The sequence below is a fragment of the Hyla sarda genome, chromosome 3, assembly GCF_029499605.1.
Source record: "Hyla sarda isolate aHylSar1 chromosome 3, aHylSar1.hap1, whole genome shotgun sequence".
In the NCBI taxonomy this organism is placed as follows: domain Eukaryota; kingdom Metazoa; phylum Chordata; class Amphibia; order Anura; family Hylidae; genus Hyla; species Hyla sarda.
The window spans coordinates 146703501-146723637 of NC_079191.1; positions in this window are offsets into that span (position 1 = coordinate 146703501).

Below are 20137 nucleotides of genomic sequence, written 5' to 3' on the forward strand. Positions count from 1 at the left end.
GCCTTCACCTTTTTGTGAAACAACCTCTATGCAGGTCACCGAGCACTCCCAGACATCTTTCACATTGATGCCAATGGGGCAGCTTTAGTCTATTGTTTTCTCCGTCTATAGGGCTTGCTGTAAAGCATCTCTCCAAATTCTGTTATAAAACAACTCAGGCAAGATAGCTGTCTCTATAATAATGAAAATAGAAGCAGATTAGAATAAGATAACCTGTTTTAGTATCTGGCTCAGATCAGTAATAAAAACTTTAGGGGTTAGGGGTTAAAGGGGTAGTCCAGTGCGACACGCCCCCTTCCAGCGGGCTGTCGGGGCTCCGTACAGGAGATCGCGGGGGGCCCCAGGGGTCGGACCCCCCGCGATCTGCAACTTATCCCCTATCCTTAGGATAGGGGATAAGTTGCTCACCACTGAATCACCACTAGACTACTCCTTTAAGCATGCTACTATACTGGAACCTGTCTCCAGATAAGCAGGTGGTGAAGACTAACTAAAGTGAAAGGTTGTCATGTTTTTCTGTGTATGCCTACTCTATATGAACAGGTCTAAAATAATGAGAATGTTATGAAGAATTTTTAAATCTCCCATTACATAAAACAATCTAAAGCTCTTAAAAGTGAGTGCCAAGTAAAGGTTATGGGTTGTTAATGCATTTTTTTTAAATTACCCACATGAATATTTATATGTGTTTGTACTAAGTATAAATACTACAGATGGCAGTGTTGCCATGGAAACTAAGACTAACTGAAATATTTACTTTGGATTGAAGGATCCTTTCTATACAGCTAGTAATATTTGCAATTAAGCTTTAAGGAAATCTGCAATAATATTATAGATTTCTTGCTGTCATTGCAAAAAAAAATGATTTAAATATTCTAATGGCAAATTATATTATAATTTATAGAAATGTTGCTGTTAAGGGAGGGTGATTTAATACATTTCCTTCTCTTCATTGAAGTCGGAATAAATATATATTTTTTTAAAGTCTGCACGATCGAACAAGGAACTGTACAATTTCTTCTTTGAAAATGACAACTTACCTGGAGGCAGCAGTCAGGCAAGTTTATTGTTTGTTTTGACAAGTCAAAGAATGAGGTTGTTTTTAATTTCAGTAGTGACTGTGGCATCTAAGCGATTTACCTAATCTGCTCCCCATGACTTTGATGCCATTATATTGTTATGGGCCTATTGAAGGTCCCCATGTCTGCAGTCTTGAGCCTTCTATTACATCCTGCAAGAGGCAAAATCAAAAAAGAAAGCCTCATACATAGTAACATAAAATAATGTTATAGATTGTGGAAGTCGAGGATAAAGAAAAGTTAGTGACAAAACGGTTCATGGTAACCAGTAGTTAACAAATATGAAGTTACTGTAAATATTCCTAACACAGTGTGATCTGTCACTTCATGATATGTCCAGACATATAGCTGGAAATAAACATCACTCTTACAGTAATTCCCCTTGAGGCCTATAAGACATTAGCATAAAGACAGAAATATTTGAATTGCACCTTATACTTGCTCATTATATTGTTTCGAAGCTAAGCTGACTAGCAAATTGTGTGAATTTGCTGCAAAAGCAAATTGACCTCTAACTGAGAAAGTACCACGATCAGATACTAATTATAATACAAGGCCGAACATTTGAAAACAAATTTGTATAAATAAATGCAAAATTCCATAAAGCTTTGTAACATATTAATATATTCTCTCATTATAACTGCATGTAGATATTAGAAAGGGCATTAAAATTAGCAATCTGCAAATTGTAGGGATTATACCCATTAAGGATGAATTTAGTAAATATTTTAATAGTGAGAAATTAATGTTTTGAGAACTGAATGTCCACAGAATCAATAATACACACTGTACAAAACGAGAAACAATAGGATATATCAGTTGAAGAGGTTTTGCACAAATCTGAAGTATATACATATATGAAAGTAACACTAAATTTACAACATACCATGCCAGTACCAATTTATATTGCAATTAGAGATGAGCGAACAAAACCTGTAGAACCAGAGTTTGGTCAAAACTTTGCTTAAACTTCGGTTTGGCTAGAATTCAAACTAGGGATGTTCTAGTTCTGCTGAACATGCTAAATGAACATCAGTCACAGAAAGGTGTTCCCAACCTCTCAACCTACATACTGAGGGCTTCTACCTCATGGGGGGGGGTTCTCTACCTATATACCTACCTACTAGGGGCATCTACCTAATGAGAAGGGGTGGGGCGGCAAGTACCTATCTACCTAGCTATTTGGAGCATCTACCTAGCAAATCCTTGCATCTGTTCTACTCATGTGTAAACTAATACTTGTGTTATCTACATGAGTTCTTCTGTTTAAAGGGGTGCTCCGGGGAAGTAAAGAAAATTAAAATGCCCCAAAGCCACTACAATATCTGTTATGTGTCTCCTGTAGTTATCCTTGTGATTTTTCCAGCTCATGTGGCCCCTGTTGTCTCCTGAATATTCTTTTTCCTCACTTGCAGCCCAGACTACAACTCCCAGCAGTAAGTGTGGCTCAGTGTAATGGCTGCCAGTCAATTGTTTTTACTATCTGTGTGCATGCTGTGTTGTTGTAAACATTCATCAGCACACATTGAACATGTATTTTCTTTTAAACTATCCTTCCCCCAGCAATAAATCTTGCTATGCTCTGAATGGAAGCAGTCAGTGATTAGATCTACAGCAGGAAAAGTTGAGACTGAGCATCTTCACAGGAGACACTGGCAAGATCCTCACACAGGGAGGGAAGGGAGGTGTGGCTGTGAAGCCAGACCCCTAGACAAGACAGAAACCATGTGGTGTTTGTCAGGAGGGTGGGAGCTACTCTTAGTGAGGGTTTTGCACAAAGGCAAGGTGGATCTGATAATTATGTCTTTCCCTCACTCCCTGCATGTAAGTGACAGCTAAAAGAGGGAAACTGCTCTATATACCGTATTTATCGGCGTATAACACACACTTTTTAGGCTAAAATTTTCAGCCTAAAGTTTATCTGCGTGTTATACGCCAATAAGCCGCTGCAGTTCAATTATTTAAATGATTTGCTTGGGGAGAAGGTGGCTAGAAGGGTGGAGGAGAGATTAAACTAGGGACTTGGGGGAGGGAACCTACAGCAAAGAGGGGGAAGATAGTGTAGATAGAGAGGTGGGAATTATAAATGTACCTGGGGGTGGAGCGGAGGGAGGGGTTAGAATAGTTAATAGGAATAGGCTTCATAGGAAAATAAAAATTACACCCTTGAATCCCATTAACCCCAATAACATAAAGGATGGAAATGTAAAGTGTATGTCCACAAATGCCAGAAGCCTAGCAAATGAAATGGGGGAGCTTGAGGCCTTGATACTGGAGGAACATATTGATATAGTTGGGGTCACTGAGACATGGCTGGACTCCTCGCATGACTGGGCTGTCAATCTGCAGGGGTTTACATTGTTTTGCAAGGATAGAATGAACAGAAAAGGTGGTGGAGTCTGTCTGTATGTAAGAAGTGGTATGAAAGTCAGTGTGAACGATGCCATAGTGTGTGATGATTCTGAGGAGGTGGAATCACTGTGGGTAGAATTACAAAAGGAGGGAAATACTGAAAAAATAATATTTGGTGTAATCTACAGACCCCCTAATATCACTGAAGAGATAGAAGGTCGGCTGTATAAACAAATAGAGAGGGCCGCCCGGGCAGGTACAGTGATAATAATGGGAGATTTTAACTATCCAGATATAGATTGGGGTCCAGGGTTGGCTAAAACTACAAAGGGGCGACAATTCCTAAATTTATTGCAGGATAATTTTATGGGCCAGTTTGTGGAGGACCCAACAAGAAGTGATGCCTTGTTGGATCTGATCATTTCCAACAACGCAGAGATGGTTGGTAATGTAACTGTGCGGGAAAACCTTGGTAATAGCGACCACAATATAGTTACTTTTGACTTAAAATGTAGAAAACAAAGACAGGCGGGGAAGGCAGAAACATATAACTTTAAAAAGGCAAACTTCCCTGGGCTGAGGGCTGCACTACAGGACATAGACTGGGGGGAGGTGTTGTCAAATACTGATACAGAAGGTAAATGGGAAATCTTTAAATCAACCCTAAATAACTATACAGCTAAATATATACCAAAGGGGAACAAATATAAACGATTAAAACTAAATCCTACATGGCTGACAAATGATGTTAAAAGAGCAATAAACAACAAAAAAAATAGCCTTTAAAAAATTCAAATCTGATGGGTCAGCTATAACATTTAAACAGTACAAAGAGCTTAATAAAATCTGTAAAAATGTAATAAAAACAGAAAAAATTCAAAACGAGAGACAGGTGGCCAAAGAAAGCAAAACTAATCCTAAATATTTTTTTAGATATATAAATGCAAAAAAAACAAGGACAGAGCATGTAGGACCCCTTAATAATGATAATGGGGAGGTTGTCACAGACAATCAAGAGAAGGCGGAGCTACTGAATGGGTTCTTTAGTTCTGTATACACTATGGAAAAAGGCGCTGACATTGGCCAGGTCAGTGCTGGTAACACATCATTTAATGTACTGAACTGGCTTAATGTAGAGATGGTACAAGGAAAGTTAAGTAATATAAATGTAAGCAAATCTCCAGGGCCGGATGGACTACACCCAAGAGTTCTTAGAGAGGTAAGTTCAGTAATATCTGTACCCCTGTTCATGATATTTAGAGATTCACTGGTGTCTGGTATTGTGCCAAGGGACTGGCGAAAGGCGAATGTGGTGCCAATCTTCAAAAAGGGCTCTAGGTCTTCCCCAGGAAACTATAGACCGGTAAGTTTGACGTGAATTGTGGGTAAATTGTTTGAAGGACTTATACAGGATTACATACAGGAATACATAGGGGATAATAGTATTATAAGTGATAACCAGCATGGGTTTACTAAGGATAGAAGTTGTCAAACCAATCTAATTTGCTTTTATGAAGAGGTGAGTAGAAGCCTTGACAGAGGAATGGCTGTGGATATAGTGTTTCTGGATTTTGCTAAAGCATTTGATACTGTCCCTCATAGACGCCTGACAGGTAAGTTAAGGTCTTTGGTTTTGGAAATTTTAGTTTGTAACTGGATTGAACACTGGCTCATGGATCGTACCCAGAGAGTGGTGGTCAATGATTCGTACTCTGATTGGTCCCCGGTAATTAGTGGTGTACCCCAAGGTTCAGTACTGGGCCCGCTGTTGTTTAATTTATTTATCAATGATATAGAGGATGGTATTAACAGCTCTGTTTCTATCTTTGCAGATGACACCAAGCTTTGTAGCACGGTACAGTCTATAGAGGATGTGCATAAGTTACAAGATGACTTGGATAGACTAAGTGTCTGGGCATCCACTTGGCAAATGAGGTTCAATGTGGATAAATGTAAAGTTATGCATCTGGGTACTAATAACCTGCATGCGACATATGTCTTAGGGGGGACAAAAATGACAGAGTCACTGGTAGAGAAGGATCTGGGTGTACTTGTAGATCACAGACTACAGAATAGCATGCAATGTCAGGCTGCTGCTTCCAAAGCCAGCAGGATATTGTCATGTTTCAAAAGAGGCATGGACTCAAGGGACAGGGACATAATACTCCCCCTTTATAAAGCATTGGTACGGCCTCACCTGGAATATGCTGTTCAGTTTTGGTCGCCTGTACATAAAAGGGACACTGGGGAGCTGGAAAGGGTGCAGAGACGTGTGACTAAACTAATATGGGGCATGGAACATCTTAGCTATGAGGAGCGATTAAAGGAGTTACAATTGTTTAGTCTAGAGAAGAGACGTTTAAGGGGGGATATGATAAATGTATATAAGTATATTAATGGCCCATACAAAAAATATGGAGAAAAACTGTTCCAGGTTAAACCCCCCAAAGGACGAGGGGGCGCTCCCTCCGTCTGGAGAAGAAAAAGTTTATTCTCAAGGGGCGACACGCCTTCTTTACCATGAGAACTGTGAACTTATTGAACAGTCTACCTCAGGAACTGGTAACAGCAGGAAAAATTTACAGCTTTAAAACAGGATTAGATACATTCCTGGAACAAAATAACATTAATGCTTATGAAGAAATATAAAATCCCATCCCTTCCTCAATATCGCGCCACACCTCTACCCCTTAATTCTCTGGTTGAACTTGATGGACATATGTCTTTTTTCGACCGTACTAACTATGTAACTATGTAACTGCAGCGGCTTTGCAGGTGCAGAGACCAGCCGTCGCTGCCGGCTTCTCTGCCCCTGCCTGTCCTGGGGTCTAGAGCCCTGCTGCCGGCCCTTCTCTCCCCCTGGCTATTGGTGCCGCTGCCCGTTCTCTCCCCCTGGCTATCGGTGCCGCTGCCCGTTCTCTCCCCCTGGCTATCGGTGCCGCTGCCCCATTGCCAGCGCCGATAGCCAGGGGGAGAGAAGCGGTGCCGGCAATGGGGCAGCGGCGCCGACAGACAGGGGGAGAGAAGGGGCAGCACCCATTGCCGGCACCGCTGCCCCGTTGCCTCCCCCATCCCCGGTTGTATAATTACCTGTTGCCAGGGTTGGGTCCATGCTGCTTCAGGCCTCCGGTGTCCATCCCCTACGTTGTTTCTATGCGCTGCAAGATGCAATGATGTCACTCGTCATTGCGCCACGCCGTGCAGTGCATAGCAACGACGCAGGGGACGCACACCGGTGCCCTGAAGCAGCGCGGACCTGACCCCGGCAACAGGTAATTATACAACCGGGGATGGGGGAGGCAACGGGGCAATGGGTGCCGCTGCCCCATTGCCGGCGCCTCTTATCTCCCCCTGGCTATCGGCGCCGGCAATGGGGTGCCTGCACCGATAGTCAGGGGGAGAGAACGGGCAGATAGCCAGCGCGAGAGTAGCGGCGGCAGCAGGGCTCTAGACTCCAGGAAAGGCAGGGAGAGAGAAGCGGGCAGCGACGGCCTCTCTCCCCCTGCCTTTTCTGGGGGCTTCTGTGGGGTCAGAAACAGTGTATCGGGGTATACCCATACACACACATGCACCCTCATTTTACCAAGGATATTTGGGTAAAAAACTTTTTTTACCCAAATATTCTTGGTAAAATGAGGGTGCGTGTTATAGGCCGGTGCGTGGTATACCCCGATAAATACGGTAGCTAATAAATTATTTTTAGGCAAATAAATAGGTTGGTGAGAGGGAAAGAATGGGCTATGGTTTTAGTTTCCCGGATTACCCCTTTAAGAACCATGCAGAACATTTGGTTACAGACTGACAAATGCTATGAGCAGTATTTTCTTCTGTCAGTTTTATCTTTTATTTCTAGGTTGGGATTCCTTTTGAGGTCTCTATGGTATTGTTTATGTTTTGCCACTAAGAGAGGCTACAACATGTGGGTAACAGGTAGCAGAACATTTCAACTTTCTCCTATAGAAAATCTTTTTAATGCCATGCAATGTCATCAGATATATATATATATATATATATATATATATATATATATATATTATTTTGTTCCTGTCTACACAGTCAGACTGGGCACAACATGACTCAGCTTAAGTTTTAAGATGTATGGATGCAAGTAAGCCGGTTTCAAAAAATAAAATACACTTAAAGAATGCTGGTATTATTAAGAAAAAAAAAATCCCAAAAGCTTTTATAAGAGAACAATGTTAGCCAAGCTGCTTTATGATATACTATTTTATTTATAGATATAATAATAATAATAATAATAATAATAATAGCAATAACAATAATAGCAATAATTACTATAATTCATCTAGAGAGGAGAGCTTGGAACACAGAATAGAACACACCTTCTTTATTATAGTAGAAATGTAGAAAATGTTACCAAAACTAAAACACATCACAAAGTTCAAAAGCAACTTTGCTAAGAAAACATTTGTTCTAGAACAAAGTTGAGTTGGGGTAAGAATAATTTAGCAAAATGTAGTTTAAAAATAATAATTTTTAGAATAAGAGCTATATTAGCTGCCTCTATAAGCATTGCATAGCATGATTTCAAAATGTGTCAGTGATATCATATTTTACCCCTTAGGTTTTTCTCATTTAAAAGGAAACATTTATCTTTTTCAGTTTACCACTGCTGTAGTCTAAATTCATTTTTGGTTGAAAATTAGCGCTCTGGGCAATAATTAAAGAGTTCAGTCGATGAATGCTACTGAGACATTTACATGAAATGTGACACTGTACAGCTTCTTAGCTGGTAAAATGGCAACTATTGCAAAAAGTAACAAAATCAAGGGGGATGTTGGCAGCAAGGGACCATTCAATGTCCAAACAGCACACAAAGCTGTTGCTTACCCCCTATTTAACAGTCTCCCTTACTAACCACATGCCATCAATACACTGCACACATGCCTCAAATGACTCTGGTATGCAAATAAGCTCTCCTCTAGAACCTTATCTACCCAGATGCTTATGTTGGTTAAGCTTCTGGGTAGATTTTAAAGAATACGTTTCTGGAGAAGATAAGCTGAGTGTTACCTTGAGTCCTGCTTCATGCCAACAGTAAAACATCTAGAGACTATTCATATGTGGGTTTGCTTTTCATGCACAGGAGTGGGCTCTCCATTTTGCCTAAGAACACTGCTATGTATAAAGAATGGAATCAAAGCATCCTCCAAAAGCAACTTTTTTAGGATTTGACCTAGAAGCTGATATCTAGCATGCCAGGGAGAGCGGCAGAAGCCTTGAAATAGAAGGATCAATACTCTAAATATAGATTTTTTGCTTAAACAGGATTTATTTGTCAACAAAAGTGACAAAACAATTATAAAAATGCTAAAATTGTACTACAGTATACCAAACATCTGACTAATAATCCAAAATCAACAAAGCAGCAAAACCTAAATTTGTGTCAGTCTCAATATTTTTGGTCACAACAGTCCATTGTACATATCATGACAGTACAACATACAACATGGGTATTGTTATATTATATGTCATGCCATGTGCTACACTTATATTCCTGGATACTTAAAGGGGAACTCTGGTGGAAACAAGTGGAAAACAAATGTATTCAAATCAACTGGTGTCAGAAAGTTAAAAATATTTGTAAATTACTTCTATTTCAAAATCTTAAGCCTCCCATTACTTATCAGCTGCAGTCTACTAAAAAGACATTTGTGAAGTTCTTTCCAGTCTGACAAAAGTGCTCTCTGCTGACACCTCTGTCCTTGTCAGGAACTGTCCAGATTAGAAGTATATACCCATAGAAAACCTTTCCTGCTCTGGAGAGTTCCTGACATGGACAGAGGTGTCAGCAGAGAGCACTGTTGTCAGACTGGAAAGAACTTCACAAATTTCTCTGAAGTATATCTTTAGTATACAGCAGCTGCTAATTACTAGAAGGGTTAGGATTTTTAAGTAGAAGTAATTTACAAATCTGTTTAACTTTATGGCACCAGTTGATTTGAAAACCATTTTTTCCACCGGAGTTCCACTTTAAAGGAATACTCCAGTAGGAAACATTTTTTTTTTATTAAATGGTGACAAAAAGTTACACAGATTTGTAAATTGATTCTATTTCAAAATCTTAATCCTTCCAGTACTTATCAATTGCTGTAAGCTCCAATTGCTGTAAGCTCCAGAAGTTAAGTTATTTCCAGTTTGATCAAAGTGCTTTCTGCTGACACCTCTGTCCATGTCCAGGGTAGGAGCAAATCCCCATAGCAAATCTCTCCTGCTCTGGACAGTCCCTGACATGAACAGAGGTGTAATCATTGAGCACTGTGGTCAGACTAAAAAGAATTATACAACTTTCTGTGGAGCACACAGCCACTGAAAAGTACTAGAAGGAACAGGAGTAATTTACAAATCTGTTTAACTTTCTGTCACCAGTTGATAAAAAAAAAAAAAAAAAGGAAACAAGTCAAACAAAGCATTACAGACACTGCTGAGAAGTGGTGAGTTTGAAAATGTGATGTTACCACTGACCCCATGACTTTGAGCCAATGTTCAGTATATTCCTCCTGCTCTTCCTTCTATATTTAGCCTTGTCTTCTTTTTCATGCATACCTATTGTGAGATAAAGTTCCAGGATCATGCTTTTCTGCTTCTGCTTCGCTAAGCAAGTCCTTCATGCAATCTGACTGTCAGTGCAGTCAGGGTCATAGCTAAGGGGGGGGGGGGGGGGGGGCTAACAGGGCTGTAGCACCGGGTCTCAGGACCATAGCCCCGGGTCTCAGGCTACTGCAGTTTTTTTTTTTATTGCCACCACTGCTTTAAGACAGCAGTGGCTTAGCCGTCAGCCCCACTGTTCTCCCGCTCTCCATGCATAGCCATGGTCTCAGAAGATTTCAGCCTTTCAGGCTCAGCGCAGGAAGCGGGAGAACAGCATCTTGTTGCCGCAGACAGAAGAAACGCTCCACAGACCTGCTCCCTCTCACCTGCACTGTGTCATGTCTGTATTGGCTTGTGTTCACACACAGCTATTGGTTTGGTTGTGTGTGAACAGTTTTATGTTTCCTGGTCAGGGAATAGTTAATAGCCTTTTGCTTGCTAGCCAATAGCTCCTAGGGTGTGTCTATTTAAAGTCAGCCCAGTCTAGCCTATGGGCTGGTGATTGAGATCATTACATCCTGACTTGCTAACATGCTGGACATGCTGCTTTGGAGCTCTTGGTGAAACACTCTTTATTTAGTTTTTAATCTACTATTTTGCTTTAGCATGCACTTTATATTTTCTGGCTTTAGCCATGGTTAGGTGGCATGCTTATAGTAGATTTTAATCTGTGCTTGTATAGTCGGTTTTAGGATTTGTATATCCTTTTTGCTATGTGTCTGTTCACACTGTGTTTTCTCTTGTATCCGTTTATATGAAGTTCTGTGTTTTATATTTTTGTTTTCCTGCTGAGTCAGCTTCTTGACCACACTGTGGAGTGTGCCGCTGGCCAGTAGTCAATTTGGATTTATTATTATGGCTACTCCTTTAGTGGAGTGGGGTGTCCAGTTTGTGTGTCCAGTGTGAACAGTGTCCTATGTTAGATTCCTGTTCCAATGGGGACTCCTTGTCTACTGGAGGTGTTCTGTGGGATTGCGATTTATCCTGTCTTGTGTTCAGTGTGAACAGTGTTCTATATATCCTGTTGTATCCATTTTTCTGAGTTGTAACTAGGCATTCCTGTTCCCTGTCCATGGGTGCCTGATGAAGCACACTAGCGCGAAACGCGTTGCATGTTGGGAATAAAGCTGATTGCTTCAACTGTTGCCTGGTCCCTCAGTGCCCTACTATCCACTGGTCTGGAGGTTTTTGGTTTTTTAAATGCTTTTATTGTGGAGTGGCAGCAGAGGGATTTGCTTCATGCTATCATCCAAGTTGTGCTGGCATTTGCACTACTTACATTGGTAAGCGCTCTATCATTATTAGCCTTCCCACATATGTTATTTATTGCACCATGGAGCGCTCCTTTTTGTCTTTTTTGTAGTACCTGTCCATGGGGACTCCTTGTCTACTGGAGGTTTTTATAGGGAATGCGATTATTCCCTAGCGATAGATCCCGTTTACTTGTCCGTGGGGACTCAGTGGGTATTGTTATTCCTGTGTCTACCGGAGGTTTTCTAGGGGATTATGCTATATTCCTGTCTGTTACTGGTGTCTGTTTAGACTTATCCATTTTCCTGTCCGGTGTTTTTCAACTCTATATGTTTATAAGTTCATTATTCATATCTTCAGAGGTTGTCTCTTCATGACTATGGATCTATAGTGTTCTCTGTTCACGACCACTGATCTATAGTGTCCTCTGTTCACAACTCCTGAGTACTCTGTTCATGTCCGCTGATCTATAGTGTCTTCTGTTCATGTCCCCTGATCCATAGTGTCCTCTGTACTAACTCTCTGATCAATGTCCTCTGAACTTAATCTGTTTTTATAGAGTTCTATGTTCCTATTTATTAGTATGTGTTTTTATTAGGCCCCTGCACTTGAGTTCAGGAAGGGACCGGCGCCCAGTTGTCGATCCACCGTTTAGGGGGCATGGGCAAGTAGGCAGGGAGAGCGGTTTTAGGGTCAGTTTAGGGCTCACTCTCCCTGTCCCCCTGGTCAGTCCATGACACACGGCACATCTCCTGGCCGGTCCACCACTCACACAGCAATAGCATAGTTTTACCATATTGTGAAGTATTATAAAAATTATTGCCCCACAATATTGCATAATTTCATATTTTTTAAGATTTAGCCCTACATATAGTATTTTTTTCTGGCTCTGTAATGCATTGCCTAATAAAATAAAGTACGTAAATTAAAAGTACAACTTGTCCCACAAAAAATAAGCCCTATCACTATGCAATTGGACAAAAAATGAAGTTATTGCTGTCGGAACATCGCTCCGAAAAAAAAAAAAGAGAAAAAAAAAGGATTTTATTGTGAAAAGGAAAGAACATAAAAAGAAATATGAATTTGGTATCGCCGTAATCGTATCGACCCACAGAATATCATAATTTTTACTACAGAGTGAATGCAATATTTCAAATGAACTTAGCGCCGAAGTCTATGATTCACTTGGTTCCCATTATCCTATTGAGGGCTGTATTTGTCTACCCCAGTGCCTATCCAGTCTGAGAAAAACACCCTTGTATTGCCCTCAGTCCTGCCTCAGTGTCACGTTATAGATGTGTCTTATTTTTTCAGAAGAACCAGCACAATGGGGAATAAGGGTGATAAGGAAGATATTCAAGACATTGTTCCTGTTGTTTAATTTTATGAGAACTGTTGGCATTTGGACTTTGGTGGTAGTTTTATTGACAGCTATGGTGGTGGTAGGGGGACTGATACATGCCCTGTGGTGATGGCAAATAAAGAGGTGGGAATCATGAGTAGGCGCAAGGAGCCCGTGACATGTCACAGTCTGAGCTGAGTGGTAGGGATGACAATAATTTAGTAATTAGGCCTCTCCCTCTAGGCCTACACATACACAACCCATCATCTACAGTAAAAGGGATCATTTTTGGGATACTTGGAAAAATCCATGCTGTCTCCTTCATTCGCTAGTCCAAGAACCTGTTGCTACTAGAAAAAAGGGATAATTTTTTGGCACAAATGCACTATTCACTTCTCGCAAATCCCTGCTCTGAACTGTACTCCGCTATGATGTGAAGTTCTTTTCACGTCACAGATTCATATTTGGAGCTTAGAGTTGTGATTGGCCATATGGTGCAGGCCAATCAAAACTCTCAGCGGCATACATGAACTTCACATTGCAGCGGAATACAGTGCAGAGAAGGGGAGCAGAAAGGTGCGGCTTGTCGCCCACAGATTATAAAGAATGACCACAACGCGTGTCAGGAGTGACACCCGCCGTGATCTGTCTATTAGTGCAGATAATACAGCTCCCAGCATGATACAGTCTGTTGCATGCTGGGAGTAGTAGTACCTAAATAATGTAAAAAGATAGAATAAAATTGAAAAGTAGTAAAAACCAAACACACTTTATAAAACACATTATTAAAATACATTGTTAACAAAAAGTTTCACAAAATGAATTAAAAATATATATTTTTTTGCAATTACATGGCCCACTCACATAAATTGGTCCCTGATTGAAAATTTATAAAAATGTCATTCTAAAGAATGTTTAATTCCTGGATGTCCTATGGCAGCACAATATGGGTTAAACTTGTTTCCCTGAACTTGTCAGAAGAGATAGTCAGCATATAATTAGACATTAGCATAATTAATAAGGAACTCCTACATAGTATAAATACCCCTGGCCATCAGTACACCACAGAGGTTTTTTCTTCTGATTTCAAAACGAATAGTCTTTTTCTACTGTTCTCATTGTACAGAACTTTTTTTTTCTTTTTTTCCTTTATTTTTATTGTCTTGTCAGACTTATATAGGGTATGCTGTGAAGCCCCTATACTAAATAAAGTTGTGGAAGTACTGTGAAGTACTTATATACACATATGTTTACTTTTTTCTTGCCTTTATTTTTGGGACAACATTGGGGTTAAGCCCTAGGCTTAACTAAATTCTTCTAAGTACTGTGAAGCACTTATATGCAGACAGGTTTACCAGATCCTGAAGTCAGCGCAGTGTTCCGGATGCGCAGACAGATCCCTCCACCTGGGGAAAGCCGTGACGGCAGAAGGGGTGGAACACGCCAGACTCACGGACCACACCAGAGCTGCGTTCTCCATAAAGAAGGTAGGAGCCCAGTGTCCTGCTGCCGATACACTCTACCAGGGCAGCAGGACTAACTGGAAAGTAAAGTAAGTACTACATTTATTACATTACTGTGAAGTTAGTAATACATAGAAGTAATATGGGCACTGGAATATGATTTGCAAAGTAACTCTGCCTTACTGCATATGGACCATTACAAAGATAGAGTGCAACACTGTGAAGTGTCTAGCTACATGGTGTGGATATTATATGTTGGAGGATGCCTTATGAAGAATTGCATTAAAAGGATATGATGTTTATACGCAGTGTATTCTGGATTACTGTGAAGTATCCTGTCTAATTAATTATGGTGCACCTGTTTCAAAAATCTGGCTTTACAGTTTATCAATATAAATAGTTATATGTGAGATTGTCATAAGCCACTTAATCTACTATACGCTGTATTGCCTGAGCTTGGTTTCTGGTTCTAAGTATTCATCAAATCTTATTATTATTTTAGATGTCTGACTCATCCCCTAAAAGGAAGAGAACCAGAAAGTCAAGAGACAGGCAATGCAGATTTTGTTCTCAACCATTGGTGGATAACATGGTAGTGGATTTTATTGATCATTGCCCTTCACATTCTCATCCTGTGAAAGAGGATCAGCGATTTGGTGATGAAGCAAGCTCCTTTCATTCATAGTTTAAAAAACGTATATCAGCCATTTTACCTGATGATGCCACTCCAGCAAAAAACGCGAAATACATCACCGGGCAGTTTCTCCGTCAGATTGTGAGGATTCCAAATCTTGCTCTTCCGTTCATTCACAAGATTCTCCGGAAGATTATTATATTTTTCATAAGGATGATATGCACAGTTTGGTAAAATCTGTTAAACATGTGCTTGAATCTGATCCCTCCACTGAAGTGAAACTACCAAAAGAGAGTCTATACTACTTCCCGGTATCTAATGATAAGGTTCCCATTTCAAATTGGTGTGTAGGCTCTCTTCGCTAGCCACCACATAGTGGTATAATCCACCTAAAGTAGATTTGCCAATGGCAAAATTGGTGAAGAGATCCTATTTTCCTTCAGAGGATACATCCCTTTTATCCAATCCTTTGGATAAGAAGGCAGGTTACCTTTCAAAAAAAGCATATTCGACAGCCGCAGCGGTTTCCAAACTAGCCATGGCATCAGTCATTGTGGCAAGTGCATTGAGAATTTGGCTAAGCCAAATGGCCAAGGAACTTCATGAGGGGGTACCTAGAGAGGATATCCTAAAGAAATTACCGGTCATGAAGTGGGCCTCTGAGATTTTGTGTGATACACCATTAGATACTCTTCGCCTATCAGCACAAAATATGGCAGAAACAAACACCATAAGAAGAGCATTGTGGATAAAACAGTGGATGAAAGGAGATGTGGCAGCAAAAAAAAATTGTGTTCTTTACCTTTTTCTCCCGAATCTTTGTTCGGCCCCAACCTTGAGGGAATTTTGAAGGATATGAATGATGAAAATGATACCTTACCTGGAATATCCAAGAAGGAGTCATTCAAGGAGTGACCAAAATGGAAAAGATCCCCTAAATTCTGCAGAAAGAATTGCAGGTGTAACAAACAAAGAAGGAATGCAAATTACAATCCCTCCAGCAAGGTCAAACCGCCAGCAAAAAAGAAAGAATTATGATGCCACTTTAACATTACCCAGAGTTGGAGGAAGATTAGGAGCCTTTTTTCCAGTGTGGGAACAGACAACAAAGGACAAATGGGTTCTGTCCATTATAAAACAGTCTTCACAAAAATGGTGGTTGTCCTTTAAGCAGCCCTTTGCCTTCAGGGGGTCAGTATAGTCCCATATCTGGACGATTGGTGGATAAAGGCAGCATAAAAGGAAAAACTATCATGTCATTTAGCCAAGACAATAAAGTTTCTCCAAAGTCCCAGATTCATCATCAACAAGAAAAAATCCCACCTGGCTCCATCTCAAAGATCCTCTTTCTTGGGTTCATGGTAGATTCACTATCCATGAAAATTTCTATTTATCAAGAAAGAGAAATGAGGTTGAAGGTTTCTCTTGAAAAACAGAAGTATGACCATTCGCCAAGCCATGAAGATCCAGGGCAGTCTGACTTTGGCTCATGGATGAGGAGCATACACTGGGCATCACTGGGTCCAAGATCAATGGTTCCGATTAGAAAGGACTTTGCCTTCAAACAAGAAGGAATTAAGGGCAGTATACCTAGCTCTTCTTCAAGTCTCCCCTTACTTATCGGACAAGGATGTTCTAGTAAGATCAGTCAACCTCCCTACAGTTTTTTACTTAAACACACAAGGAGAGACAAGGTGCCCGGCACTTATGAAGCAGTGTGCAAAGATCCATTGGGCAGAGGACAATATCAGGGACCTAACAGCAGTCCATCTGAAGGGAACACTCAATGTGAAGGCAGATCTCCTCAGCCAAAGATCATTGCATCCAGGAGAGTGGGAACTAAACCAGGAGGTTTTTCAGCAAGTCACAAAGATGTTTGGAATACCAAATCTGTATGTGTTTGCAACAAAATTAAATACCAAAATACAAAGGTTCTGTTCCCTGTCTCCACTAGATAATCCTCTCCACATGGACGGTCTCTCAAAATCTTGGGAGAAGACATTTGTGAATGCTTTTCCTCCACCAGTCCCAATCCAGAGAACCTTATGGAAGGTCAAGAAGGAAAAGCCTTGAGCAATACTGATCCTACCATACTGGCCGAGAAGATCAGAGATCAATGATCAGAGATCTGTCACAGAATTGGTTCTGGCATCTGCCTGAGAGAAAGGATCTGTTGAGTGAGAGAGGAATGTACCATCAGGATTTGAGTTTCCTGACAGCATGCAAGGTGAACTAAGTTTACTGAAAACAAAAGGCCTTACGGAAGAGGTTATCTCAACCTTGAGTAGCTCCAGCAAACCAGGTACAAAGAAATTAGTTATTCTAGAGTCTGGAAGTTATTCAAGTCCGCTTGTCCAGATCAGGAAATCACTGTATCAGGGATTTTAAATTTTCTTCAACAAGGGCTGGACAAGGGCCTTAAACAGTAAAGGTTAAAGGTTCAGTTTGCAGCCATAAACTATTTTTTGTCAGGGAAATTTTCCAAAGAGCCGTTGATTAAGAGATTCTTCAAAGGGGTCAAAAACCTATGCCCAAAAGTTAATAAGTCTATTCTCTCGTGGGATCTCTCCAAGGTGTTCAGATGTCTAGCCACCGACCCTTTTGAGCCCATAGAGACTATGAACTTGAAATGTATTACGTGGAAAACATGTTTTTTAGTCGCTATTGATTGTCTGACGTGTGAGTGAGATCCAGGCACTATCGTGCCGGGAGCCTTATCTCCGAGATTTGGGAGATGCTTTAGTTCTTCGTATTTTACCAGCATTTATCCTCAAGATCCATTCTGTTAACAATTTACAACAAGAGATCATACTGTCAGCTCTCTCAGAGAATGAAAAAGTGTCCAAAGTTGATGTAAGAAGAACAGTCTTAGAATACCTCTTTAGGACAGAATCATTTAGATGCTCTGAGCACCTTTTTGTACAATTTGGTGCGAAATCCAAAATCTACCATTACTAACTGGATAAAAAATACCATCAGCTTCTGCTTCCAGAAAGCGGGATTAGATCCTCCCAAGGACTTTAAAGCAAATTCTACGACAGCAACCGCAACATAATCGGCAGAGGTATCTTAGGCATCAAAGATTGTGTTTGGTGGAGAGTTTTAGATAAAGGTTTAAAGTGGGAAAAAATTTTTGAATCAAAAATTATTTTGTTTCCCTTTCCTTTCTCCCTTCTGCCAAGGGGTGGGATAAGGGGGGTGGGATCAGTATATATATTTATATATTTGTAAGGAGAGGTGCTCTGTCCGACCAAAGCCAGTAGTAATTACAAGAAGGGTAGGTATTATTGCCTTTTGCTTTTTTTTTTTCTCTATCTTATGTTTGTTTTATTTTTTGTTTTTTTCATGGCTCTCCTATCTCGCTACTCTTTTCTCCAGGTTGGAACGAAAATTGAGTGTTTGAGAGTCTTTGCACTGGATTAAGTACACAAATTAAATGTAGTAGTTCCCCCTATCAAAAAAAAATAAATAAAAAAGGTAAATTGTCGTTTGGAAGGTGCCCCCCCCCCCCCCCGAAATTGTTGATCCTGGAGAGTGCGCAATAAACGCAACAGCAGTGGATCACAAGTAGTCAGCGAGGAGCCGGGCATGAAGGCTAAGTGCTCCTCGCTGGCAAAGGGAGGAACGCTGATACCAAAATAAAAAAAAAAATTAAAAAAACAAGTTGAGGGGGAACTAAGGATGATATGTATGGTAAAGACTGAGAGAGTGTGAGTGAGGAAATAGGTGAGAGGGAGGAAATGAGTAGTGTGGTTGGGCCTGGATGGAAGGTTGGATCCCGAGGGGGGGAGGAGCCAAATGCTACTTTTTTCTTTTATCTTTGATTTCAGCGATAGGAAGGTCTTTTTAAGGGGTGGTGGAGAAGTGGAGGGGAGGTAGTATTAGATAAAGTATAGGGAATATTCAGTGGTGAGGGTCGGACAGGGCACTGGAACCGGATTGAAGAAATGTACAGGGGGGAGGGGGGAAAAAAGAAAAGAAAAAAATAATTCTATTGAAATATTGATAATAGGTAAAAGAAAAATGGAAATGTGATTGTGTATGGAATGTATAGTTGTTGTTGAAATAAAAATATAGAAAAAAAATATTGATCCTCTTAGTCCATTCGTCCCCAATTGGTGAAGCAAAGAGTGGGGTAGCAACAGAAGGGAATGCCTCAGCAGCATACAATTCTGCCAGGCCTTATATGCAAATATTCCTCCACCTGTTGGGGTTCTCATGGTTCTCTAGCATATGAAAGGCTTTGTGAAGTTTATTCTCATGGTGCTGTAGCTAAAGGGCAGCAGAATCATAGAAAGAAACACTGCCGGTCACCACTGCCTCTAGATGCTCAGGGCTGTGGCCAATATGGTGGAAGTCCCCTTTTGATTTTAGCCAGTTCTTTCAAAACAGGTGTCAGGGCAAGAGTTATTAGAACAGCTAGCTAAAATGTTTATTTTTATTTTTTTATGAAAAGGTGTGAGATGTAGAGAAGCCTGTGTCCTCACCTCTTCATTCAACAAGATTACCATACATGCTTTCAGCATCAGAGTCTTCTTTATGTTATGTATAGTTGGTTACCACCGGCGCAATTTTAGGAAATCCCATAAGGCTCTGTTAGGTTGGGTTCACATATATCAGGTGTCCGGCACAGTTTCCCTCCGGCGTGTACCAGAGGAAAACTGATGCTAGAACTGATCCCATTCATTTGAATGAGACAGTTCACAATAATTCAGTGTCTCAATTTTGACGCTGGAGGGTTGAACACGCAGGAGGGCACCGGACAGGGGAACACAGCTTGACTCCGGATGCCATACAACTGATGACAACTTGTCATCAGTTGTGGCATCGGTTGCATCAAGATCTAGGCTAAGTTCATCTATGCCAGATGACGGACATATGTGAACTCAGCCTTAGTACTTTTTTTTCTAATTTATTTTGCCTGACTGCCCTTCATGGGGTTAAGGAGCATGGGGGTTATCTCCAGACTTGTCTTTGCCCGTTTTTCTTATTTCCAGTGATTATTGGTGCTGAGTAAAGCAGATATGAGTGGAGGCAGAGGAGAGCATCTTATTCATACAGCTATCTAGCTCAACAGTCAGGCTCCTCCTTCCCCACATGATAATATTTTTCTTTGAAACAATAAGTGCAGCATGTCATTTATTGCATACTGTTTTTATCGTTGTATATTAGTAATAAGCAATGCCTTGAGCAGTAATAGGTTTCTTTTATTGTGACACAAACAATTGTATCTAGTCTGATGTGTTTACTTAGTTCAAGCCATGTACAGTACATGAAAAAATAAAGTGTTTGCATTAGAATATCTAAATATTTATTGGTATTTTACTGTCACATTTTGTGATCTCTCCCTCCTGGTATATTTTTTCCTCTTCGTAGCCCGCTGATTGTGCCTAGGAGAACAGAT